The sequence below is a fragment of the Nipponia nippon genome, unplaced genomic scaffold (assembly GCF_047370975.1).
Source record: "Nipponia nippon isolate SJK-2023a ecotype South Korea unplaced genomic scaffold, ASM4737097v1 scaffold_5, whole genome shotgun sequence".
NCBI lineage: Eukaryota > Metazoa > Chordata > Aves > Pelecaniformes > Threskiornithidae > Nipponia > Nipponia nippon.
The window spans coordinates 11456315-11483018 of NW_028262369.1; the positions used below are offsets into that span (position 1 = coordinate 11456315).

At 41.5% G+C, this 26704-nt stretch overlaps 1 long non-coding RNA gene across 1 annotated transcript; it reads right to left on the minus strand.

Moving 5' to 3' along the window:
- Nucleotides 1-608: 608 nt before the first annotated feature.
- Nucleotides 609-10903, minus strand: LOC148052030 (uncharacterized). Its single transcript, XR_015699208.1, has 7 exons — nt 10770-10903; nt 9503-9684; nt 8159-8490; nt 6193-6515; nt 5803-6081; nt 4360-4477; nt 609-1917 (listed from the first exon to the last, which is right to left on the minus strand). It is a non-coding gene; the product is annotated as an uncharacterized LOC148052030 (long non-coding RNA).
- Nucleotides 10904-26704: the final 15801 nt, after the last annotated feature.

The following is a 26704-nucleotide window of genomic DNA, read 5'->3' on the forward strand; positions in this document are numbered from 1 at the left end:
TTCCTTCCAAGCAGGTGGTTTGATATTTTGAGATCCCTGCTGTATCAGCACTATGTATATTTGGCACAGAAACTGCATGAATATTATAAATTCTATATTTAATTGGGTCTCATAAAGAAATCCTGTAAATCATAGTCATCCCATCAAACAAGCCAGGAAACTGATATGGTGAGGTATTCAATAACATTACTTCTTTTTGCCCCTAAAGGTTAGGCAAAACTTTGTTGTTTCCTTAAGAAGAAAAAAAATTATGATAGAGTCAGATATCTTTGATGTAGTTCTGTTTATCTGAAAATAACATAAAATCCTAATTCTTAGCACAGAAATCAAGTAATATGAGAAAGTACTTTATATACAACACCAAGCTTCCCTGAGCCAGCACTCAGCCAAAAAAAAGCTCTCTGTTTTGGCTTTCAGCAAGACCACAATGCCACTATTTATTCAGGTTGTGTCCTAAGATTTTCTGCTTCTTTATATCTTCCTTGCAATATTTCTTTCTGTTTTCCATCACATGTATTTTGGCAGAAAAAATCACAGTATCATTTGCTATACAGTATGTGGTGAAACTCCTTTATTTACATTTCTGAATGTTTGGTGGTAATATATGCTGGGGGGTGAGAGTTACTGTTGTTTCAACTTACTGGGGCTGCAAAAATCCTAACATGTTCTGCTTTACCCGAATGAGAGATAGTCCAACAGTTCCTTCTATAACGATAGACTTTGAAGCTATGGGAAAGGAACTAAGTCACAATAAATAGAAGAGAGACAGTTCAAACAAGCGTGAGTCTTACCTAATAAATAAGGGTAAAATATACATACCAATGCAAGTAAAAGGAGATTTATATCTAGTTTCCTTAAGTGGGTTTGAATCTGTACATGACCAAAACTGCTTTCATTATTAGTGTATTATTTTGAGTTCTCTGTACCATTGGATTACAATGAAGTACGATTTGCACCTGTTTCATCTATTACATCAAATTACATCATATTACATCTATTACATCAAATCAAACACAAGGTAAGAGAGACTTGTACTAAATGAATGCAGTTCATTATTTAGCTGTATCTGGCAAACTGAATAAAGGGAGCAGGGGTTGATTTTGGCACCTGACCTGCTTTGGCATCTTTTGCCTGCAGAGCACTCACCGTGGGAGAGAATAGTTTGCTACAAGGAGCAACAGACAGGCCAGCGAGCCTTCTGAAACTCATTCATGAGTGCATTTTCTTGACAGGCTGCTTCAAGTGCTCTCTAGAGTTATTTGAGCTGGTCCTCCAAACCCTATTCACAGTGCTTCTCTTTACTGCTCTTACTGTGGAATTCATCACAGGCTATTTTATCTGGGTGAGAGCTGAGCATACACATGGGTTTGAGTCCATGCAGTGCATCCACAAATAGTCAGACTGCTATACAAGGTCCCTGGCCTTACTTATCAGAGCAAAACGGCTGGGGACTGGCCTTCTTGATAGGCCAAGGTGATCCTGAAGCATCGCACCCCAGGCAATTGCAAGTCCCAGCATGCGATAGGCAACACGTGCACTTGCTTGTCACAGGTCAGGGAAAGGTCCCATTTGAGATTGTTTGCAGATCAGTGTTGAAAAGCCTCTTTGATATGAGTGGATAGTCCAGGCATGGCAAGAATGGCACTTGTGATAACATTTGAACATGACAACTGTGTTGCACAGTACAATAGCAATGATAAAGAAAAGCCACTCATACTCAGCACAGGAGCTGCTAACATAAGGGAAACAACAGAGCGAAGGGTGATCTTCACTCCATCTGTTGAGGTAACTACTTGTCACTGCCCCAGTTTTCATCCTCTACCGCAAATGAAAGCCAGTGACAAGTTGGGGTCACATCTTTCAGAGATGCCTGCTTCGATCTTGTTCAGCAGCAAAGCATACCCCATATCCATAAATCTGTAGAAGTTTCAGGGAGAAAAAAGCAATTATGAAAGATCAAAAGGAAGCTGGTGAGAGTACGAGCAGGGCAAATGGTGTCTGCTGCTGGCTTCCAGTGAGCTCAGGGAAGCGGGAGACGGGTAGCACAGTCTAAGAAATGAACATGGTTACACTAAGAAATATAGATCATTTACCATTTTTTTCTCTCCTATCTGAAATGATCTAAGACAAAAATTGGCTAACAGCTCACTATGGGGGAGCAAGAGCGGTGCTGTATGTACCATGGAGTTCACTGCAAGTATGAATAACTATAGAATTGAGTAATTGCAAATAAGATCTTTTGAGCAGGCAGGATTTCATGAACATGGGTTAAGGAGACCTGAAATGTATTGGAAAGTCACCATGCTCAAATGCAATTTTCACGTTTTTCTATTACACAAAGAAAAAAATATGTTGCCCATCAGGAAAAGGCCTGAGCTTTACCGTAATAGAAGTCAAGAAGTAACTCTGCTGAAGTCATCGGTATAAGCTAATGAGGTGTGAATATACTTTCATATACTAAGCAATACCTGCACAAGGTTTCCTATTGATTTCAGGGGGACTATTTGTACAGCAAATTACTGCTCTGTACAAGAGCATCCGGGTCTATGAGCATCCGGGTTTCTCCTAAAATAAGATTACATGTCTATTAGACCATCCAGAAGCTACAACATTGCAATATACTGTATTAACATGCACTGAAGATAGGTCCTTGGGAAATTATTCAATAGAAATATGTAGGAGACCAATTTCCTCAGTAACAGCAAATCTCTCAAGCACTGCAGTTTAGGTGACGATTCAGCTCTTGGGGTAGAATCCATTTAACTTCGGATTTGGAAAGGCCACTGCTAGAAGTTAGGGAGCAGCAGATTTATGTGTCACTGGATTATATGCGGAGGCTATTTTGCAAATAACCTGTCCTCTGAAGCTGCTAACTGTAAGATGCTTTAGGAATATTGACATTTTGCCACAAGTACAGAAAGCTCAGAGTCAACTCATATCATCAGATGACTTAACAACACATTTCACTTGCTTAAATGAAACAATCCCCGGTCCTCATAACAATTATGAGAACATCTTTCTGTTATTATGCTACCCTGCAGCAAGGAGAAGTGTATTGATCCAGGCCTATGTTTCATTTACAAGCCATATTTATATCATGCCTCTTATTGAGAGCTTTTCTGGGGAGAAAACAGAGAATATGAAATACTCTTAAACATTAAACAAATGGCTTCATCTCAAAGAAGAAACATCCTTTGAAGAAAAGTAAAATGTTCAAAATGTCTTAGGAACAAGGAAACACAAGCACCTGGGTCTATGCACTGCTCTGGAGCAAACTATTTCATATTGCTGTCATAATAGGGGCTCAACCAACGGGAAATCTGCCTTAAGAAAAACAACACCAAAAAAAAAATCATGGGAGGTCACTCCTACTCCAAAGAGTTTTATGTTTTATGCATGGGGAACTGAACAGAGAAAGGCTGAGTTTTTTTCCTGTGAATCACAGAGCCCTTGCTGGCATTGGGAACTGACTCAAGTTTTCCACAGTTTCTATTCAGTCCCGCCATCATTTCTTCAAAAGCTAGGTCCACAGGGGATCTGTAATGATGGTATAGTCTCCATACTATTGCTTTGGTAACTTTTCCAGTGCTCTAAAGCATTTACTCCTGACTTTGCCTCTTTGAAGGTAAGAGAACAACTAACATGTAGTGCAGTGTGCCCTGGGACACCATCCTCTCAATTCTCTTTTCAGCCTTGCTCCTTCTTGCAGCCAATTCTATTGGTATTGGATGGAAAGAACTGGCTATAAGCAGGGACAATGCTGTTGCAGGTGAATTTAAAGAAGGAAAAAAAATAAATTTCACAGCTGGAAGTACTGCTGAGAAAGCTGAGATCTGTTACTACTTACGCAGAAGACCTTACGCCAATGTCCGTTTGAAATACTGTGAAGTGCATGTTGCTCTGCAGCCACCAGTTCCATCAATGGCAGGGGGGCAGCCACTGAGAACATGAAATGTTGCCTTCCCTTCTCAAAGGGTGATTTGTTTCCACTAATCCAGAACATCTCAGTATTTTTATATTTGGTTTCTGTGCTGTCTTTTCATGTATGCAGCTATCAATGGACAATCTGGGCTCTTTAATATCTCAGAGATGTTTTAGTCTTGTTGTCATGCTCTATATCACTGAATTTTAAAATCACAATTTCATTTGTTACAGCATTTATTGCATTCATTTGTCCTCTTTTTTTGAGGTTTAGAGAGTTGTTTTATTTCCTGAAATTCAGTGACAAAATCTACTCAGAAGGCCAGAGCCGTTCCTTGTGTTCTAAATACATATGTGAAAAATATCAGCTAATTAGTGCTAAATTAAAATGCGAAAGGAATATCCATTATTTTTAGGTTATATGTATACACCACTTACTTCCTTTACTGCTTCTGAAGAAAGATCAGCCACTGCATGCTGTTTGTACCACTGAGAATAGTAAAAAAGCTGTCACAAATGATATCTTGATAAAACAAGATGGCCTTGAAAGTTGAAGCTGTGGAAGAAAACCAGATAAAAAAATGTTTCAAAATATATGCAAAAAGCTCTACAATGAAAGGAAAACTGATTATTCTCGCATTCTTAATTATTTTAAAAGACTGATACAATTAAAGTAGGTATTCTTTTAAAACAGTGGGATTTCATAACATGCTGGCTACATTACTCATTTTTGAGTGAACTTTGTTTTTTTTTTTCCATTTATGAAGCAATGCTGGTTTTTTTTACACACACTTTTCATTTTTCCACACATACTGTATAGCTAGGACGAAAATTTTCACAGCAGGAATTGATTATTAACTGGTCACTTTTAGCCATGTCGTCTTCTTTCCTTGTAATTATTGAGTGCCTCTATGTCCTTATCCATTTAAAAAGGTTTCTAGTAGCAAGCAGCAGCTGGGGTCATTCTTATTGCTCCTGAGTAATCTTGTTTGGTACAAAATATCAGAATTCGTGAAGGAGCCATCCACTATCTCAAGGCTTCTGTGTACAGAAGCTATCATGCGGGGCGGGGGGGGTGGGGGGGAAGCCATGAAAATCCAAAAATGTCTGCTAGCATCAATTGTATTTTCTTCTCTTCAGATTCTGGTCCTGATTTTACAATTACATACAAGTGGACTCAAAGAGTCTGAACCAGGGTCAAATTTTTGCTATATTTTTGCATAATGCTTTACAAAATGAATTCCTAATCCCTGATTCTGACTGGGTAGGTCATCTGCCCTAAATATAACAAATAATATTAAAATTCAGGCTTTGCTGATGTCGAAAAGAAATGAGAGACTGTGAGGATGAGCAGATTTGAGGGGGTGTGTATGACCTTTTTTCAGTAATCCCAGTTTGGATCTATAGATTAAATCTATTTTCTTTGAACGAATACATTACTGCAAAAAAAACAAAAATCAGCCAGAAAATCCACAGCCTCAGCATTACAGGGTTAAAATTTGGATTAGGTTGTGGAAACAAGTCAGTGGGTGGGGGTCTATTATTAATTGAACTAAAATCCTGCTCACAGCTACGGATCTTGTGAAACACCCAGCTATGTTTTAAATGTTAGTCACATTCAACAAGGCTTTCCTGGCTCATGTCGATTGAAAAGGTCGGGGAAGGGTAATGAAGTGACTAAAATGTGAAGTTAAGACCCTCATCTGTTGATGACTGTAGAATTCCTGTGGCCAAGGAACTGAAGCAGGAAAAACTTGCCCAGCACGTGCCACGGCAGGAAACAAATATGGTTTCATGTGCACCCCACATTAGTTACTTTTGAAAGAAACTGGGATTGAATCACAAGTAATTAACTGGTCAAATACATCCAGTGTATCCTACCTTCAAGTTCCATACTGCTGGCATGGAGATTTGTCCTGGAAAAAATTTCATTTTGATATCCTTCAGAAGAACTGATACAGAACTCAATCACCATATGCTTTCTGGATTCTGAGAACTCCTTGGATGAAGTCCTGTTGCTTGCTTTCTTTTTCATGGAAGGATTTCTTCCCTTTTTCCTCCCCCTGAGCCCCATGGCACACCTTGAACTCCTGCTTGGCCAAATGAAGCTCACCAATAGGATTGCAAAAGGGAGAAAGATGGGTTTATCTGAAAAAATACCTAAGAAAAGAATAGGGAAATCCTGGTTTCTCTGCTCCAGGGCAATAAGGAGAGGAAAAATAGTTGTTGGGTTTTTTTCCCCATAAAACTGACTAAAAGTTTCCTTCTTACCTGGACGGGAGAGATCCTTTGTCCCTGGAGTCTCTGTTCCTGCTGGGCTTTCTCTTTCTCAGGGCCACATGCAAAATACTTTCCTTGCCTGTCCCAGGAGACTGAAGGCTAGAGCAAACTTCCCATGCAAGTGAGGTCTGCATGTGATGCAGTCTATTTTTCTGGTAAAAGGGGATTTGAGATTTCTAGCCCCAAAGTCTCAGTGGTTCCCACAGCCCTTTGAATGTGGGACAGTTGGCAGCCTTACAGGTAAACAGAATTTAATCTTCCTTGAAAGGCCAAACTTTCCAGCTTGGATTGGTTTCTTTGCCCCTATTCTACTTCTGTTTGTGTTTAATGGCAAACGGAAAACAAAGAGAGGGAGTTATTTGGAGAATTTGAAATTGGGACGTTTTTACTGTCTTCAGCTTAGTCCAGATAAGGACACCAATGTTGAAACAGGGAAAAATCTTTGATGAATACACAGAGATTTCCAAAGCAAATGTCTCAAGTGCAATCCCAGATTTTTACTCAGGGTCTGATTTTAAGAGTCATGGCATCCCTTTCCAATACAAGTTTAAAGTGAAGGAGTCTGATGAACACCTCTAAGATAAGATTAATTATTTGATGTTAAAACTCTGATTAACTTTTCCTGTCTCGGGAAAACCAGTTTATGTTGTCATAGTAAAAAGTAAGTAACGTTAAGGAGATATTTGTTCTTAGCATCATTACCAGGGAGCTCTAGAAACGCTTAACAAGAAATGGCCCTTGACTTTGACTACTACCTCTCGACACTATTTCAAATTAATAAATCAGGAAAAGATTTTTACAGGCATTTACTGACACACAGCCTCACTGAAACACCCTCAGACTTCTTTGATAACCATAACCCATATAAATAAGTAATACATATTTTCTTAATCTCAAAGCTGATTGTGTATTGCACACAAATCATCCCTGAAACTAGACTGGTACCTGCTCAGATTAATGTGTTTTTTGATCTATGTACCTTAGTGGTTCATACAGCTCCGTGTTCTTTATAAAACTACCATTAATCTAACTGAAGTGACAGCTTCTTCTCTTTTGACATCACTACCTGTTCGCTAAGTTGTCCTATCAAAGTGACTGACTGGACTGCAGTCTTTTGGTCTTACATATTGGAAGAAAATAAATGGTTGCCTATGCATAAAAAAGGAAAGGAAATGTTCTGCTTGAGGGTTATTTTTCCCTTGTTGGATAAACCATCCACTTTCAAGGTGTGTTTACAAGTAAGTGCAGCCTGTGGTTTGCAGAGGGTTGTAGGCTTTGGTCTGCCATGAATACAGGAAAAGACAACGATTATTTGCAACCTGGCAGCACTTATTCAGTTGAAACTCTAAGTAGAAGGAAACTGCATCCTTTGGAAAAGGCCCACCCAGAGTAAAACCTTTGCTGTGTGTCCGTCCTTCCTTCAGTGATTTGGAGCTTAGTTCAAGGGCAGCACTGTATTTCCCAGGATAGCCCAAGTCAAGTAGATTAGTGAGCAATGCAGGTAGATTTTAAACTCTGAATATCTCTCTCCAGCAATAAAACACTGCTGTTCATTATAAATGTATAAATTATATAAAAAATACATAAATACGCTGTTCCTACAAAACAGGACATGTCTTCCTATCTCTGCCTATCTGAGTGCACTGCCTGTGTGCTGTGGTTCTCTGTGTGTTCAGACAATTAGTGGTGTGCTTTGTTTCTATGTTTGGACCGTATGGCTAAATCTCAACCCATATGTTACAATGCTGCTATTGAAGGTGATTTGGAAAGGCACCCTAATTAAACAGCACAGTTGGCTAGCTAGGAGATTCAACAGTGTGACTTAATATCACAGTATGAGTCAATTTGGAGAGGTGGTTTTGTCTGGGGGGACTCAAGACATGTTTGATTTTGTAGCTGAATTAAGCATGCAAAATGTAGAGGCCATATGCATAGGGCCATGTTTAAAAAAACTTACCTGTAGGGTGTAAACTTCAGATTTGTTTGCAGACCATCCATAGATATGTTCTAGAGGAAGACATATGTCTGCATATAATTACCTATGGCAAACGTGCCAAGATCATTGATGTGAATTCAAATTCATATCACCTTGCATTGCACAAATAGACAATCCAAAAGAACAGGTTCCAGTGCAATTTGCTGCTGAATGTACTTCAGCTAACACATAAACTGACTGAAATGAGGCCAAAGGTTTATGGAAGATTTATATCTTTGATGCTCTGATTCGACATAGGTGGCAGAGTAATTCAGAGAAATGCTGCACTGCAATATTTCTTCATTGCTGAGGACCTACAGAAAAGGAACAAACAAATGTAAACTAGGACCCTAACTACACTACTGCTTCTCTTAGAATTGCAATAATTAGGCCAGTCCAGGTCATGAATGAAAGCTGTAAACCATCTTCTGCAAAATAATGGGTCATCAGGTCAAGTCCAATAAGCATTAATGCACAGCAATTTTCTACTGTCCCAAATCCAAATTGATATAACAGCTGAATCGCAACTGTAATTTAGAGGAACAGAGAAAACAAAATATTCCCTCACTGACAATGAAAGGAAAGAAAACAAACTGTGCAAAAACACAGGGGGCACTGACTTTGCAAAAATATGGTTGTTCTTGTCATCTTCATTTGCCCTCGTATTCATAAGGAGTGTTTAGAATCAACGCCCACTAGCACTCACTGATGTTGGTGCTTAGCCTGGTTTTTGAGCTCTCTCTTATGGCAGTCATTGAGTAATACCTTAGTTCTGTTAAATGCTTTCATTCTTTCAAAGGAAAAAGAAAAGCACAATAGGGACTATCACAGGAGTATCCTAGGGTGACATTTTATCCTCCTTCTGTCATGAGCTCAGAGGCAAAAGAACCAGAAAAAAGATAAATGAGCCATAAAAAAATGAGCAAAAGATGACACTCAGATCATTGCATGTCAGAGATGCCATATAGGACCAGAATATTGTCTTCAGTCAGCAATGACATCAGTTTGTCAGTGTCTTCACCATTGTTTTACTGGGCCCATCAGAGCTAACTGGACACAGCACTACTCAATCATCGCCCGACAATCACATTCTAAAAATAAAGTTCATCTGTCATCAAGTTATTGGAATTCTTGACTATTTTATATGCTGGCCACCCTGTCACTTTAATCCCCTGCATCACTCCTGCGTCCTGTGTCCTGTGTGGTACAAGCATTTCAGTTAAGTTGCAATGTGAGATGTATTGAACCCCAGGGACTGGATAACTCAGGGACTTTTGGTAATAACTATAATAAATATACAAAGAAATAGTGGAAAGGAAGATTTACCCAGCATCCACTAACGCGGGTTTTTTTCCGTACTGGTTTCCTGCTTTGACATGTCCTTTACCAAAGCCGTCTTGCGGTTTGCAAAAGATGTGCTCGACATTGTTACCCCATCCTTCTAGATTCCAGACAGGATCAAACACTGAGGTTCTTGCTATAGCAGTCACATAAACACTTGCCAGTTTCTGAAAAAAAAACCCCAAAACATCCTGAATTCTTTCTTTGCATTTTCTGTATTATAGCTGTTATCAACCTGTAATGAGAGATAAGTTGTATGAGTATCATACAGTGACCTTGGTATCCAGCCCTGGCTTGCAAAGTACTAATGAGTTGATGGGAACCCACCAAGAGGCACCAGACTCAGGTAGCTGGAAGAGAAAAAGCTCCTTTTTGAAGCTTGTAGCAGCTCTATGGCAGAGAGACTGACAGATGACTATTTGCATGATTTTGGGGAATTTCGTTGAGATTTTGGTTGTACAGGTTTAAAGGGCACCAGTTTGATCCCCTCTCCTTCCTTCCCCTTCTCACAACTTCCTAAGGAAGGAACCAACCTCAGCTGACTCCTGCTGGTTTGTGCCTCACTCGAATCCCAGAGCAGTTTGTCACAAACCCCAAAACACCCACAGACACAAAATGCAGAAAAGACATTTGTTACATCCAGTCAAAGGCAGATGATGTACATAATCTTGCCAGAAGAAAAATTCTTGCTAATTCTCCCATCACTCCATACGTTATTAAACATAAAATACCAGCGCAGCACAAAGCTCACAAAAGAACAACAACACAGAGACATTTCTCAGGTGCTGGGGAAAAAGGCTCTAGGTTCACTAAAATAATTATTCAATTCCTGAAGGACATACAGCAGGTACTTCTGTCTCTCTGCATATTTATATTATTTCTATCTCCTGTGCCCTTTGTGAGCTATCCAAGCAAGGTAGTGGAAGATTCATCTGAAAGGCACAGAAGTTTTGCATCCAAATTTTCTTTCAATATAAATTTGTGGGACTGAGTGTTTGAACACACCCTGTCGCCTGATTTTATTATTTTTTTTTAACTCCAATGTCTTGTTTTCTTCTTTATCTTCTCTGCAACAGCTGGCAGTACTACTGCCAGATGTCACCAAAGTCTACAGAGTATTAAAAACAGGCCAGCCCTAACCCTGGGCTTGAAAGAGTGATGATGTCTCAGCAGCCAGAGGACACAGAGGAAATGAGTGAGACAGAAGGAGCTTGTCAGAGGGTTACAACTTCAAACTAACAAAATAACAAACCTGAGATTCAAAACGTAGCTTGGTAGCTCCAACAACAAGCAGATGTGCACATACATTTTTTAGTTAGTGTTCTTTGGAGGCAATTCATTTTCTTAAGCAGTTCTTGGACTTTGCACATGACTTGCAGAATATGTCTGAATTGTAAGGGGAAGAAAAAAAATGGGTCTGAAAGTGTCATGCACAGATAAATCCTTTTCTGAAGTCAGATACAGGCATAGTCTTCTTCCTTACTAAGGGCTAAAGGCAAAGGTCTGTTATTTTGATGAAGAATCCAGTCTGGCAGATAGCCATGTCCACACTGGATACCTCTCACCTGTCTGGTAAGGTTAAAGCATGCTGGTCCTACAGTGAATAACATCCAAGGTGATGCAAACCCACAGGTATGTTCTCTCTTAATCAAATCAATGGAATTGCAGCCTTTAGCACAAGCTCAGAGCAAGGCTCAACCACCTCCATAACTATGCATCCTAACGTCTTCTCTGCTCCATCAGAAACTAGAGTATTTACACCTATTAGTGGCAGCAATATGACATAGCAATATGATTTTCCAGCAGCTGATTCACAGTGATGGGTCATTTGCACTCCACTTCAGAGGTTTCTGGAAACCTTCATAGTGTCACGGTGGAGTTACCCCTTTTGATCCCCTCTCTGAGTTGCATCTCATGGTGCACCATTGAAGCCAAGTAGCCTGAAAGTTAGCAGAGGATTATTTCCAGGGTATAGGCTCTTCACTGAGAGTTAAAGCTGAGGCAGTGACTACTGAGAAGCCAACTGGAGCAAGTAACAGTAAGGAGCTGAAGCCAAAGCAATCCAAGCCAACGGGATCACTGGAAGCCAGCGAGAGCTGTCTCTGGGGACTGCCCTACTGCACATATGTTTGGAGCTCAAAAAAGGAAAGGAGGACCTCAAGGGACATGAATCAGACTAGTTGAGCAACACTGGGAACTCGAACATTGCTGCAAAGCCAAAATTTGTTTGCCTTATCATATCCAAAGCTTATTAAAGCAAAATACTGCAAAATGGCAGAGAAACAAAATCTGATCCAAATCAACATTTGGAAGAAATGGTTGACAAAGAGCATAATATATATGCCAAGTGTCTTCTTAGGAACAGACTAATTTTATGCAGACATTCCTGAATAGGAGAAACATTGATAAAAAACGTCTTGTCACTGGGTTTCAGAACAGCATGGGAACTCCTTACTGAATTAGTTTCCAGGCACGACTCAATCCTCTCCTTTCTCTCCTTCTTCCCCTATGACCAGTTAAGAGCAGCCACCCCTCCTTGGTCTCTCCACAGGGGTTAATTCATTCATCTGTGTTATGCAGACACTGGGATTGCCCTGAGAGTTTCCAAGGTAGAAAGAGAAAGTGGAAATAAAAAGCAGCTCCCTGAATGATTTGTGAAACATGCAAAATACAATAGCAATAAAAATAGTAATGAGCTCATTACAATAGAAATGGTCTCATTAGCAGTGCAATTGCCAATCTTATACGTGGCCAGGTTCCTGATGGTGCAGGGAGTCCTTTAAACACTGTCCTTCCCTGCTCCAGCAATATAAGTCCTATTTAAAAACATAATTATTTCCCTTGGGCTGCTGTCCCTCCCTTTGCTCCCCAAAAGGTCACTGTGCAGTATATAATGCCTAGAAACATAGCATATGGGGGGTCAGATGCTCAGCTGTGGTAGTGTGCACTGCTGTGAGCAGGGGATCAGTCCTTCCCATTCAGGCTTTCAGTGCCACAAGAGGAGGGGGAAGAGGACTCCATTTGCTGGCAAGAAATGTCTTGAGCATACAATGGGAAAATGTATTTGGAAATATTTTAAGTGGGAGGAAAACAGTTTTCATCAACATGCTGGTAACAAATTCAGGGCATTTGCAGATGAACAGTAAGAATGGGGATTGTAACGCAGTGTCCTGGTTTCAGCTGTGATAGAGTTAATTTTCTTCCTAGTAGCTGGTGTAGTGCTGTGTTTTGGATTTAGTATGAGAATAATGTGATAACACGCTGATGTTTTAGTTGTTGCTAAGTAGTGTTTATACTGGTCATGGATTTTTCAGCTTCCCATGCTCTGCCAGTTGCACAAGAAGCTGGGATGGGGCACAGCCAGGGCAGCTGACCCAGACTGGCCAAAGGGCTATTCCATACTGTATGATGTCATGCTCAGTATATAAACTGGGGGAGTTGGCCGGGGGGCAGCGATCGCTGCTCGGGGACAGGCTGGGCATCTGTCAGTGGTTGATGAGCAATTGCATTGTGCATCACTTGTTTTGTATATTCTTTTATCATTATTATTATTATTATTATTATTATTATTATTATTATTATTATTATTATTATTATTATTATTATTATTATTATTATTATTTTCTCTTCCTCTGCTGTCCCATTAAACCATCTTTATCTCAACCCACAGATTTTACTTTTTTTTTTCCAATATTCTCCCCTGTCCCACTGGGCAGGAGGGAGGGTGAGTGAGCGGCTGTGTGGTGCTTAGTTGCCAAGTGGGGTTAAACCACAAAACGCAGCTCCAGAGGTTTTAGGTCAATGAGTTGGTGCGCAGCATACAGACTGTGCACGTCCTGCTACTCGAGACATACCTCTCAGGAAAATGCAAAAGGATAATGGCATCTGCCTGTGGCTGGAACACGGCTTCATCTCTCCTCTTCACTACAGTCAAGTGGTTTCTTCACTTTGAAAGTTTCAGACAGAAATGTCTCCTTAGCTGAGAACATCCTGGCCACGGTTGTGCTGGGTGAGACAGAGCAGTCAGTAGATGGGAGAAGACAGGGGCAGGCACTGAGAAAAGGTGTGGGAAGGGCATCACTCCGGGGGCCTGGGAGCCTTCTGCAAAGAAAACTCAATCACTCCAGTCCTGGTTACTCCTAGATTCTGTGTTGCACAGGGACAGAGCAGGACCAAGCTCTGCAAAACATGCTGTGTGGATATTAATTGAAAAGAAAACATCCATTTCACCCTTTTTCTATTAAATATCTACATATACACCACTTGAAAGCTAGAGCTGAGCTTCTTGTATCAATGTATTTACCTGTGTACATGAGAAGACACTTATCTTCATTTTATAGATCAGAAATTGTACCGCAGGAAATGCAGAGCTAAATCAACAACAGGACTTAGTGGGCTCTTGGCTGGAGATCCCAGAAGTTCAGTGCCTTTCTCTGGGCAGCAATGAAGCTGATGCGTAGCCTTTTCTGCTGGCTAACATCCATAATTCTTAGTCTACACACAACCTCTCGCAGGTCACTCTTTTTCTCATTACACATTTATATGTCTTAGGGATCAGATTTACAGGACCTACCTGAAATGGTAGGCACTGCAGCACTATAGTCCCTCCGCACACGAACATCTCCATGACTTTTCCACAGTCATACAAAAGCCCGCGGCAGAGCAGGGAGTTAAGCCTCTGCCCCTGCAGGCCAGGCTGTGCTGTAATTGCCAACCGCTACGACCTGTATATAAAATTCTGTTTTCATTTGTAATCTAGGCTACCAGAAATGTACAACTCCATCAAGATCTGCAAGGTAATAATGAGCTACACTCTTCAAAAATGTACTTAAGGTTGAAAGTGATTAAAGATGCTCCAGCCGGCAATTACCTATTACTCATTGGTGCTCTAAACGGTTCATTTTTCACATCATTCCAGGAAGTTGTAACTTCTTAAAGCAACGTTTCTGGTAATTATTGGAGAGCAGCAACAGCAGCCACTGAGCATTATCTAATGCTGGAGCAGAGTGAGAAATGCTGCCTTCTGCAGATGATATAATAAGTGCAGGGATGTAGCAAAGAGAGGCAGTACCTGGTCTGACTGCTTAGGACTGCTGACCACTTCCCAGGATTTCAGTTTGTTTCAGAGAAATACTGGACCTGGGAAGGCTTAACCCTGCTTGGTCTGCGTTTCTGAGACCAGCTTTGGCCTCAGAACAAGGGAGCTCCTGGTACAGTTCAGAAATGTGGCACTCCCTTTTGCTGGGGCCGAGTTAAACTCCTGCCTCTGTGAAGCTGGCCTAGGAATAAGAAAAGGCTTTTAGGAATGTATTTTTAGCCTCTCTACATTTTAATTTTGAAATATAGTTAAAGTATCTATGGCAGACATATCTGAACACTAAACCTCAACAATCTGCCTTCATCTTCATGGCCTTTACTCTGTTAATGTTTTTTATTTATCAATTTTATGTTTCAAACAAAGTTAAATGAGACCTGGTTTTCTTGTAGTAAAAATACTGCCAGTTTGGTCTGATAAATGTATTGGAGAGATGCCTAAAGAAAAATAGAAATACAAATAAATAAAAAAAAATCCCAGGCACTTGAGACAACCACTCCATACCAGACACTGTAATTGCAGGACCAAACACTGTGCTTGTCCTGCCTGCCCCTTTGCGTAACCCAGGCCAGGGAATGAACCCTAATGATGGCTGTATCAAGCTCAACAGTTTGTGACAGTGAAGAACATAATTTTTATGGATCTGGGCTCCTCTGGCTGGAAGCTGCCTTGCTTTAGAGACAGACCTACGATATACAGAGAGCATTAGTTTTACATGTGCTGTGGTGAACCGACGGGTGTTTTCACTGTAGCTTCTGAGCTGCTGCTCAGCTTGTCATTGTCATTTCCTCGCTCCACCTTTCCTCAGGCTGTTGTCACCTCTGGCACAGCATGATGGGGCCATACCTGCTGAATGGAGAAAGAGGAGGAGAGAAAGGAGCAGTGCTAGCAGACCAAAAGTGGGTCGGCGACCCAGGGCTTCGCTCACTGCACCTGGGTGCAGCTGGGTTGCGCTATGTCTCTGCATTTCTGATGAAGACAACCCTATGCTTCATTAAGACAGCAGTCACACGTGGCCATTCGGTGCCTTTCACTACTTTGGCCATGAAGTTGAAAGCACAGAAAGAAATGAATTATTTACTGCTGGTTCTGCTACACATTTTGTCTTGGAAAGAAAAAATGTGCAGACAAGTTCCCATTGCATGTCCAGGCTCAGCGCTGAGCCCTAGCCTGCTCCTCCTTGTACCTCCTCCTGTGGTGTTTTCTCACTCATTTGTTCTCCTTCCTTTATACTTCTCAAACACTACATGATCAAATGTGCTTCCAGGACAGTCTGGACTCATAACTCACTTTACACGCGCCTTTGGCTTGGAAAGTGTCATGATGGTTTATTTTAGTTTGGAAGAAGATATTGTTTTACAAAGATGTTATTTCATTCTCAAACAGAGGGCAGTGATCACAGCTGCTGAGTTTGTGAATTTTATCTCAGTAAAATAACAATAATGATTTTTACCTGTTTGGAAAGTACTGTGCGCACACACAACACTGTATACACAGTAAATGACACTCTTACTAGTAGTTACCCCCGTTACTAATGACAGAAACTTACTGTAATAATAATAATAATAATAATAATAATAATAATAATAATAATAATAATAATAATAATAATAATTCCCAAGATTACTTCAGCTCATTTAATCTCAAAAATTTATTTCAATAGTAAGAAAAAAGATATTTTAAGTAGAAATAGAAAAAAAAAAGATGGGCCTAAGGATCATAGAACAACTGTATCTCTTCTGTGTGATAACCGTGGTAAACAAAATAAACATGCCTTCTTGCTCAGGTATGTGTCTGAAAAAAGCCAACCTCAAAACGTAACTTATACATGATGTATTTATGCAAGGAAAAAAGCTAGAAAGGTGAGGGTATTTTTTGGCTTTACAGGAACCGTGAGCTACCTGGCTGGTGGCGCAGGAGGCTGCAACACTCTGAACAGCAGCAAGGTTACGTGTCTGTGAGTTGGGGCAAGTGACAAGTTTTCGGTTCAGAAATGGCATCCCACCCCTGGCAAAGTCCTGCGCTGCAGAACTATGGGAGGCACCAAAATTTGCAGAAACAGGTTAACTGGTGAGGATTTTGTGATGGTTGGAGCCGTCCCATATTTCAAGTGCAAGTAAAACCCCCACGGGACCAGCATGGCCCCTTGCAGCGGCAGCAGGTCTCCCTTCCTGCGCTCAGTCTGAAGCTGCCTCTTATTCCTCCTTCTCCCATAGGTCAGTTAGAGAGATCTCTGCCTTCGAAGCAAAGACAGCTGAGAACACAAGTTAGCAAAAGGAAATGAAGTAACAGCAACTACCAGATGATTAATGCTACCAATATGAACCTTGCTGACAGCTCAGAGCCTGGCCACCTCTGCTGAAACAGATTGACTTAGTCTCTTGAAACACGGGAACGAAAGAAAAAGAAGCTGCCCACTGGGAAATGTCTAAATCCATAGAAGAATGATGAGCATGTTTGGGCTGGAGGAATTGGCTGGAGAAAATTTCTGGCAATATTTGCCACTCTTTATCTGGGTGCTTAACACCCTCTTGGCTCAGCATGCAGATTTTGGGCTGCCAGTATCACATATATTGGCTGAAAAGTCAAAGGCAGCAGCACATGAATTGATCTTCATTTTTTCCCCAAGTAGTTAGGGTGTGCCTAACTTCCTGAGTTGTATTTTCCCACCCCGACCTATATTTCTGGTGGTGATTAATTTTTCTTTTCTTTTTTTTTACTTGAAGGAAGGCAGACTACAAAAGCCTTGCACGCTCCCAGCTTTGGCTGGGTTTTCCCACCCTCACTGCCTATCACTGCACAGCAAAAAAGCAGCATCACATGCCACAATTGCACCCCAGGGACAGATCGCTGCTGGACTGCCGGCCTCACATTTTGCTTACAGGGTCAGGGGATGCTCTGGAAATTTCAAAGGCATAAAGAAAAGTCAAATACACATTGAAATACTCGTTGCGTGAGTGCATGTGAGAGTGAGACATGTGCTGAGTTTTCCCTTGGGGATTTATGGTGTATTTATTCATGTCATAAAAAGAGCTCCTGAGTGGCAGGCAGAAGTCACTTCTAGGTCAGCCCTGGTGTGAAACTTCCCACAAAAAGTAAATAAGGACTTTCCTCAGGTCTTGGGGTTACAACAGGGATCTGCATCCTGCTCTGCCCAAGACCGCTGAACTTGGATTTTAAAGCGATCTGAAATAAAGGTCTGCACTCTGCAGTCACATGGTTTTGCCTGTCGTGGCCATAGCACGATGTGCACTTTGCAAGCAAGGGTCTTGTTTCACTATATGTGGCCAGGGCACAGGCACCCAAGCAGAGACACAGAAAATTAATTTTATTGCTCATCATATTTCCTTCCCACATTACGTTCCCACTTCATTCTCCTGAAGAAGTTACAAGATTTTAGAAGTTACAAATATTTAGTATTGTCTCAAACCACTGGAGACCAGCAGGATTTTAAGGCCTGATTCATAACTGGTAGGAACATCAAAGGAGAAGTCCCAGTTTCCCGAGGTTCTTTTTCTCATGTTTGCATTTGGGGTCTGGTCACAGCTGATTTTCTGATAAGCAAAATAAGCACAGCCCAAGCAGCCCAGCTTCGGTGGTATCCTGTTGGGCTGAAGCAGAAAAGGCTTGCACAACATCTTCGAATGATTTATATTTTGGGGAGGAGGAACATCACCTCTAGGAATTCAGCTTTATTGGATACTCTAATCCAGAAGAGATAAAAGCACTTACTAATTACTGCGGGGTTTTGCTCCTTTGAAGAATTGGGTTAAATCTCTTTTGAAAGCAGATGTCTGTTTGTGCTCTTTAGATGTATAATTTAATTTGTTTAGGACTTTTTCATCTTTTAGGTTTTGTTCTAATGATATCTGTGCTTTTCCTCCTCTTCTTTCCCTCTCTTTTCTCCCCAAAGATATGAACTTTTGCTTCACTCTAGATTTCTTTTCTTAATTTAACAACGAACATCCCCAAGTTGATGCATCTAATTTGGAGCCTTACTGATTCCTCTTTTTTTTCCCCTCTTGAAAATTCATTCCCTTTAAAAAAAAAGGGGGGTCCCTCTTGCTTGCCTGTTTAATAATTCTGAGATTTATTTGCTCATGGATGTTTCCTGACTGAAACCTGTATTCATGCTACACTGGAGAGAGAAGTCAAAACACCTACTTTAGAAAAGAAAAAAAAAATATTGTAATATTATAATTTATCTGCCAACCACTACTATGCAACATTGCAGAAGCAGAGGAAATTGGGCTGAAAGGGAACTTGGGGGGTCATTTAATTCATACTTCTTCCCCAAGTCAGGAACAACTCTGCCTACATCATTCCTGACAGATGTTTTTCTAACATGTTCTTAAAAACCTCCAGTGACACTAGGTGCACAACCTCCCATGGCAATTTCTATTAATATCCAACTGTCCTCACTGTTAGAAAGTTTTTCCTAACATTTAACCTAAATTTCCTGAGAGGCACTTTAAGCCTGTGACTTCTCATCCTGTCCGCATGTATTTGATCTTGCTAAGTCTGTCCAGCTGAGGGAAATGGTCCAGCTGAACTCGCAGAAGCTTTCTGCACTTGTGTTCCTCTGCAAATATAGACTAATTTTGAAAAACCCACCCACTGAGAGGTGTGCCCAAAATTCAAATAGAGATCAGCTCTTTGCCATGCCCATGCCTGACATCTATTGAGATTTTGCTATGTCCGGGGCATGGGGAAGAAAAAAGAAAAAAAGCCTTATACATCACACACTGCACTTAATTGCACAACTCCCTTCTCCTTCCACCCTACCGTGGAGCATGACAATGTTCTTCACTCCTGCTCCAGGTTACACAATGAGGTATTTGAGTATTGACCAGTTACTTCTGCACTGAGCACACTAATATTTGGATGATGTATTACAAATGAACCCTTCCCCCACCCCGCCCTGAAAACAACACCCAAAAGTAAGTAATACCTGTAGTTTGCTATACAAATAAAGAAGAACTTTTATACACTGTTATTGATTCATAGATGCTCTCCTGACTCTATAAATGAAGACTAACGTCACAGTCAGCTTTGCCACTGGCCTGGTAGATTCATTTGGGTCAGCCAATTAACCCTTCCTTTACCTGACTTCCTATGTTAAACGGAATGATTAAAAAAGAAATATTTGCAAAATGCATAAGACATACATTTAAGGCGTGCTCTGGTTTATTATTTTCAGGTCTAGGAATTATCATTTGAGCCTATAAAACTTGGTGCAAAACACTGCATAGGTGGAAGCAGGTCAAGGCTTCGTGGCCAAGTAGCCAAAACAATTTCTTTCCTCCCTCAGGCGAGGGGGCTAAGAGGGATCACACTTCTGGCAGCCACTGGTGCCCCTCAGCCTTTTCTCTTTTTCTCTTTTCTCTTTTTCTCTGAAGCAGCATTGGCTTTCCAGGGCTCTTCCACAGGCAAAGCAGACATCTGTGAACCAGGGCAGAAAATAGCTGGGTCACAACTATTTTGCTGCTCCCAGCACTTGCAGTAATTTTGCCTGACCCTAGCACTGGCCCTGTCTGGTTATTAATATTTGTTTTCATCATTATTATTATTAGTACTACTCTTCTAAATAACAATGGAACAAATTCCTTCTCAGAAGTATTTTTTTAAATGTTACTACATCCTGCAGTGACGAAAAGGGAAATATTCTTATTGTATTAACGGGTGAGATTCCTTCATGCTGGATGATGGGGGCAGAAGGAATTATGGTCGGAACAAATTGGGTGTTGGAATCAGACAGCATGGGGAGTCAGTGCCTCAGGCATCTGGAAATGATGGCTTCTCTAATCCTAGAGCAGTTGTAGCCTTGAAGGCACAAGCCCTGAAAATGTGGAGGTCCTGCAGTGTGACAGACCAAACTGGTAGGAAAGCAGGGAGGATCTATCAAACCACAAATGGGTGAAGAATTGAAAGCATTTTTTGATTGATGCCAAATGATTGTGTTGCTTGCCTCAGGCAGATGAAATACTGAACAACAAAACACCATCATTTGGGGCCAATCAAAGATTTCTTGCTCAGCCCCAAGCTGAAACACTTTTGGTTTTTTTGATCTTCTGTGAAAAAGAAAAGAAATATATATCATGGACACATTTAAAAATGGGGTATTTTGGAATGGAAAAAAAAAAAAAAAGGAGGACTAAAATCTTTCTTTTCTTTTGCAAGTTTTGACCAGCTTACTTGCATGAAACTGTTTCACAAATTTGTCTCAAATAGTTTTTGTCCAAAAAAAAAAAAAATATATAATCACAGCATCTCTTGCTTTAATTCAGACATTTTTTCTTTGGCATCACACCATAAATACATCATAAGGACTGCATTTCCATCATACGTTTCTCTTTCAGTGAAGCAAGCGCTGATATTGAAAAGCTGCTCAGTGCTCCTTGTACCTAGGACTGGAGCATCATGGCCCCGGCCAAGGGGGCCATCAGTGCCTCTGTTAGAGAATGTTTCTGAGGACAGATAACAGAAACAACAATCAGGAGCAGCATAGACACAGCTGAAGTGGTCTTTAGGCATGACTCTGCTGACCTCTGGATGTGTCTTGGAGCCCCATGATCCCTTGGTTATTTGGATGATGCTTCAGGTCCCCAAGCGCAGAGTGAGGTCTTGTTGCGCCCAGAGTCACGGACAAGTAACAAAAGAAATCCCAGTCCTAAGGAGCTCACATTTTGTTTTCACTGCCTGTTGAAAGGAGCTAATAAGGTTTGGCCTGGAAACCCTGGGACTCTTCTTCAAAAAGATATTCAACTTTCACCTTTCTGCAGAAGACTTGATCGCAGCAGATGCCATGCTAAGGATAGAGAGCCAGAAATATCTCAGCTAGTAAGAAGGATACCTTATCACTTCTCTCCTAAGTGACAAATTAATAAAGGCTCTTCAGAATTAAGCCCCATAGGCCATATTGCATCAACAAGTCTGTAAGCACAGTCATTGCTCTCAGTCTCACAAGGCGGGACAAAGGGCCCCATGCCACAAAACAAAACCTCAGAAGCGCAGGGCCAAGAGAAAGCGGCGTAAACCCAATAAATGCACAGTAATTTCCACAGAAATAATTTTTTAAATTATAATTGAATTTTTTGTTCCTTAGCTCATCCTCCAACAATGCATAGAGCAGAGTCTGTAACAAAATAAACCCAAATATGCTGGCAATATCTCTCTTACCTTATGCACCGTGACACTTCACAGCCTCCACCACCACTCAGTTTGCAGCACAACCCTGAAGCAGGGAGGTGCTGGGACTCCCAATTTACAGGTGGAAAATAAAGTCCCAGTTTCTAGAAGGTACCAGGTCCTGATCCTGCACTGCAACTCAGGTTGACTGATAAATAGAGGCAGAATACAGTGACTGGCTAAAGGGCAGTTTCAGAAACCAGATACCTTTGCAAATAGAGGACCTTGGGTGCCTGAGCTCAAGCATATCAGAGGCCACCTGGGCACATTTAAGAGCCTGATTAATTCCCTTCAAGGAGGCTGAGAAAGTCCCTGGTACAGACCTGTCAGGCCCTTCTCTTCCACTCGTATGGCTGCAACCCACTCATAGAATCACCCCAAGCGAGCTGGCTTTCCTGGCTTTTTTGATATTAAAGTGTTCAGCAATCTCTCTGAAATACTAAAACAGATCTAATTATTCACATAATTGGGGAAAAGAAGCCCCCTGCTGTTTGCCAAAAAGCAGGCAAAATGGCCCATTTCAACAACGCAGGAGAGGAAGCATGTGCCACCCCAGTCCCATAGGGAGTAGGTGCAGAAAGTCTCTCACTCGCTCTGCAGACTCTTACCAGCCCCACACCTTTTTTTCAGAAATGCTTGTACAGCACAGCAGAAAATCAAAGATTTTTTTTCTCTTTTTTTGCTACCTAATAAAACACACAAGTCCAAAGCAGCTAATTCTCCAAATCCAAATGCTACTCATGCAGAGCAACCCAGACATAACCTCTTCCATCAGCTACCTTAGAGGAGGGTAAATCACAGCTATGATGAGGTGTCCAGGCAGCTCGGTTCCTTCATCTTCCCCTCGCATTAGTTCACTCCTCTGCAGCTCATGGAGCTGAAAACAGGAACGATGGCAGCATGAGTGGCATTGCTTTGTGCTCTGTGGCTTCCCAGCAGCTCACTTATGTGGTAATGAATGGGAAGTGAAAGCTCCATGGGCTGACAACCCCAAATGCAAACAGAGGTTCAGGTCTCTCATATACCTATTAGAGGACGCAGGACAGAGCGCAGACATTGCTTTTAACCACCTCGGGTCTTATCAGATCCCCTCCAATTTGCACAGGGAAGATGGACGTCTTTGGGTCACCAGCTCCTGACAGCGCTGCCAGTGTTTTTCCCTCTCTAAGATTCCTTTCTCAGTTTTTGTTTTCTATATTTCACTTTCTCTTTTCTCCCTGCTGCCGTTCTTGCCCCAGGGTGCCCCAGCTTCCCGCCCCCTCAGCATGCAGGGACAAGCTCCTTGATCCATAGAGCACAGCCCTTTCCCAAGGGAGCAATGTGTCCCTGCCCCCTGGGAACACCTTCCAGCCTGCTGGAGGGGATTAGGAGAACAAAATTAGTTTTTTTTTTCCTTTCCCCCCTCCTTAATGAATTCTCTTTTCCAGCCCTTGGGTGGCCCAGGCCGTTGAACATTGCCTCACCATTCCTTGTTGGTGTTTTGCTTTACACATTCTTGCGTGTGCCTTCGTGCCCGCAGGTGCCCCCATGCTGTGCCTGCGGATCCCGGGCTGCTCCCTGGGTCAGGCAGAGCAGGGGAAAAAGACAGCACAAAGCCCAAAATGTGCCATCCTCCAGGATCACGAGGCAGAAGGGGATTCCCCCAGCAGCTTACGGTGCTGTGCACTAACAGTTAAAACGAGGTGGGAAGCAATAAAGATGTGAAACTCTCCTTATCCAGATAGAGCATGAGTCAGCTGGGTCACAGCAAGGAATGGTGGAGCGGTTCCAGCAGCACAAAGCACAGACAATGGACTCGCCTCTGTAGTGATTGCATTAACTCCTTTATAGCTTGTTTCTGAGCTCAGAAATAATCAATAGAAGCTATGGAACGTACTAAATTATGTTTTGCTTATTTTTCTAAAATAGTGTACAACTTTATGAGCTTCTTGTCAACACCAACTGCCAGAAAAGCAAACTAGTGGAGTCAGTAATGTCTGCTTCAAGAATTTGACCATCTCCAAATTTCTTTTAAAGTAATGAAATTTTTAAGACTAACACAGCCTATGGTTCCTTTAATTTGATTTTTTAATTATTATTTCTCAGTTTCTCAGCCATCCACATACCCCAATGTCACATTTTCAGACTTTTCTCTGCAACCGTGAAGGTAAAAGCATTTTTTTTTAATTACAGTTTTTATTGTGTGCTCCAGAAATGGGCACTGTCAGTCAATATTTGAAAGTTCACAGTAGGTTTGTGACAGAGAACAATCCTGAATCATCAGGTTTATGCAGGAATTCAGACTGTGTTTAGTTTACTGGCATCCAACAAAAGAGATATTGTCATGAGTACGGCCAACTAAAGTCACAGCCGAAAGGTGAGCCTGTAGTTCAGTTCTTGAGTCAAGGCTTGATTTCTTGCTGGTCACCAGCCTAGGCTGGTATTATGGGACCACCCTCAGACCAGCTCTGTGCTCTTGCAGTTCACAGATACACACATATTAATCATGGGTCAAATCAGATTCAAGTCTCAGTCAACAGCAGTTGCAGGGGACGCAAAAGCCTTTTCCTATTGCACAAGGGAACATGCACAGGGAGAGAACTTGGTGCTGTGCCCCAGACATACATCAGTGCTGGGAACTTGAAATAAAGACTTTGCTCCAGTGATGAGTAATCTCTTTGCATAATTCCCCTGTGAATGTTTTGGATACAGCAACATGTTGTTTCTCCTGTAGCAGCAGATTTTGGAGGGTCTTTCTTACTAATTCATGTCAAGTCTAGTTGGGCTGCAAGTCTGTCTCAGTAAAATGAAAAAATTGCTCATATTCAGAGACTTAGACAAACATAAAAATGTTTTTAGAAGAATGAGTCTCCCGTTTTAAAACATATGTGTTTCCTCCTTTGTATCTGTTTTGTCTCTGGGTTTTTTTGCAAACTTCTTAGCAAATATGTTGGCATGAACAATATGTTTCAAGCAAAGAGAGCAATTACTTTCAGAAAACAGTTTTTAAAAGTCATAATGGTTGATTCATCATGGTAAACATCTGATTTATGCATTTACTGTCCCTCCAGAGAAGGCGTCTTAGTATTGCCCAAGACTGAAAAGCCCAATAAAAAGTTACAATCTTGAACAACAAATGCTGTAAATGATCTACGTACCATAAGCTACAGCCCAAAAACTGTTAGCAGAAGCGTTTGCTAGATGACTCATTTCCAGTAAAGTTATCATCTGCTCAGTAGAATTTCAGGTGGCCAGGGGGGAGAAAAGGTGCAAAATGAATAAAATAAAAATTACCAATTATTTACCTTCTTCTGACATCCACAAAGGTGACTCAGTTGGCTGGATACACCTCACTCATTCATTCCCTACAGGGAGAATAAAAGAGAAGTAAAAGTAGAATAAGACTTCTCTGTTCCTTTGGAGCAACATTTATTCATGCTTTCCCAGACCATCCACCTGCCAGCATGATTTTAGAATAGGTCACTTATGTCCAAGACTTTCCAACTAAAAGCAGATTCACTTCAGGAAATGGGGACTGAACAGAGCAGCTCATTACTACAGGAGTGAACAGGGATTTCTGAGCCTGTTCTGCACTGAATGCTGCTCCAGTCCACAGAATCGCAGAATGGTTGAGGTTGGAAGGGACCTCTGGAGGTCATCTGGTGCATCCCCCCTGCTCAAGCAAAGCCAGCTAGAGCCAGTTGCCCAGGACTGTGTCCAGATGGCTTTTGGATATCTCCAAGGATGGAGAGTCCACAACCTCCCTGGGCAACCCATGCCAGTGCTCAGTCACCCTCACCATTGCACTGCCTATAGTTCAGATTTGCATCAGCTATGAGAAAACTGTGACAGTGATGGGGTTGTCAGAGAAATTGAATTTCTGCCTTCAATCCCACCTTCCCAGCCTACAGCAGGAGCTGAAACAGTCCATGGGCTGTGGTCAATAAGTAAGCAACCATGAATTTGGTGGTTTTAGTCAATTCCTGTTCTGCAGATTCAAGCCCTCTTAGGGGTTTGTTATCCAGGACATGCCTCTAGGAATCTTTCCTTTAAAAACCTTAAAGATTATATCTGACATGGTTTAACAGAGTCTCTGTTGTCAAAATCCACTAAAACCATTGAAAAATAAGGCTTATATTGTGTTCCAGCCTAAGCTGATCTTTTGTATGGGAGGAAGCTTCACCCTAAAGTAATTTGTATGATGCTCACCTCAACATGTAACCTTTTCCAGCTGATTTCCCCATTTTCTGTGCTCTGGATCACATGGCTGGTTACAGGCTTGTGAGTCTCAGAGACATTCTCTATACACCGTTCCTTTCTGAAGAACACCACCTCAGCCCCCTTAGAAACAACTCTGCCATCATTTGTTTTATCTCCACTAACTGTCTGCTCCGGAGCACCTTTATTAGAGGCTTTGAGTTTGGAGTTAATTAAACTGACAGTGCTGCCTCGCTGCAATTCATTGCAAAACAATTGAACTTTTATTTGATCTAATTTCTCAGAAGTTAAACCAGGCAGTACTAGTGAGAGAGGGAGATCTGTCAAATGCAGTCACGAGTTGGTGGAGTTACGTTCCCTTTGTATCACCACACGCAAGATGCTGACCACATCAATAGGCAGGCGTGCTGTTGTGCGTGCTGGTGGAGGGTTGGACACCAGGCAGCACGGGAGCAATTTGGCATGAAGGTGTGAGACGGCTTCCAGGTGAAGCAGTGCTGTACTACACCAGCACCATCCTCTGCAAGGGGTCAGTAAGGATACGGAGATACAAATGGCAGAATTCACTTGAGACAGAAACACTGACCCAGCAAAATCCTGTTCAAGAAGGTTGTTTAGGCTCTTAATTGGAACCAGGAAGAAAAGCCAGTTTGAGTGTTTGTGTGTTGTTTTCTTTTTAACAAAGTGCTTAAAATCACAGAACTCAA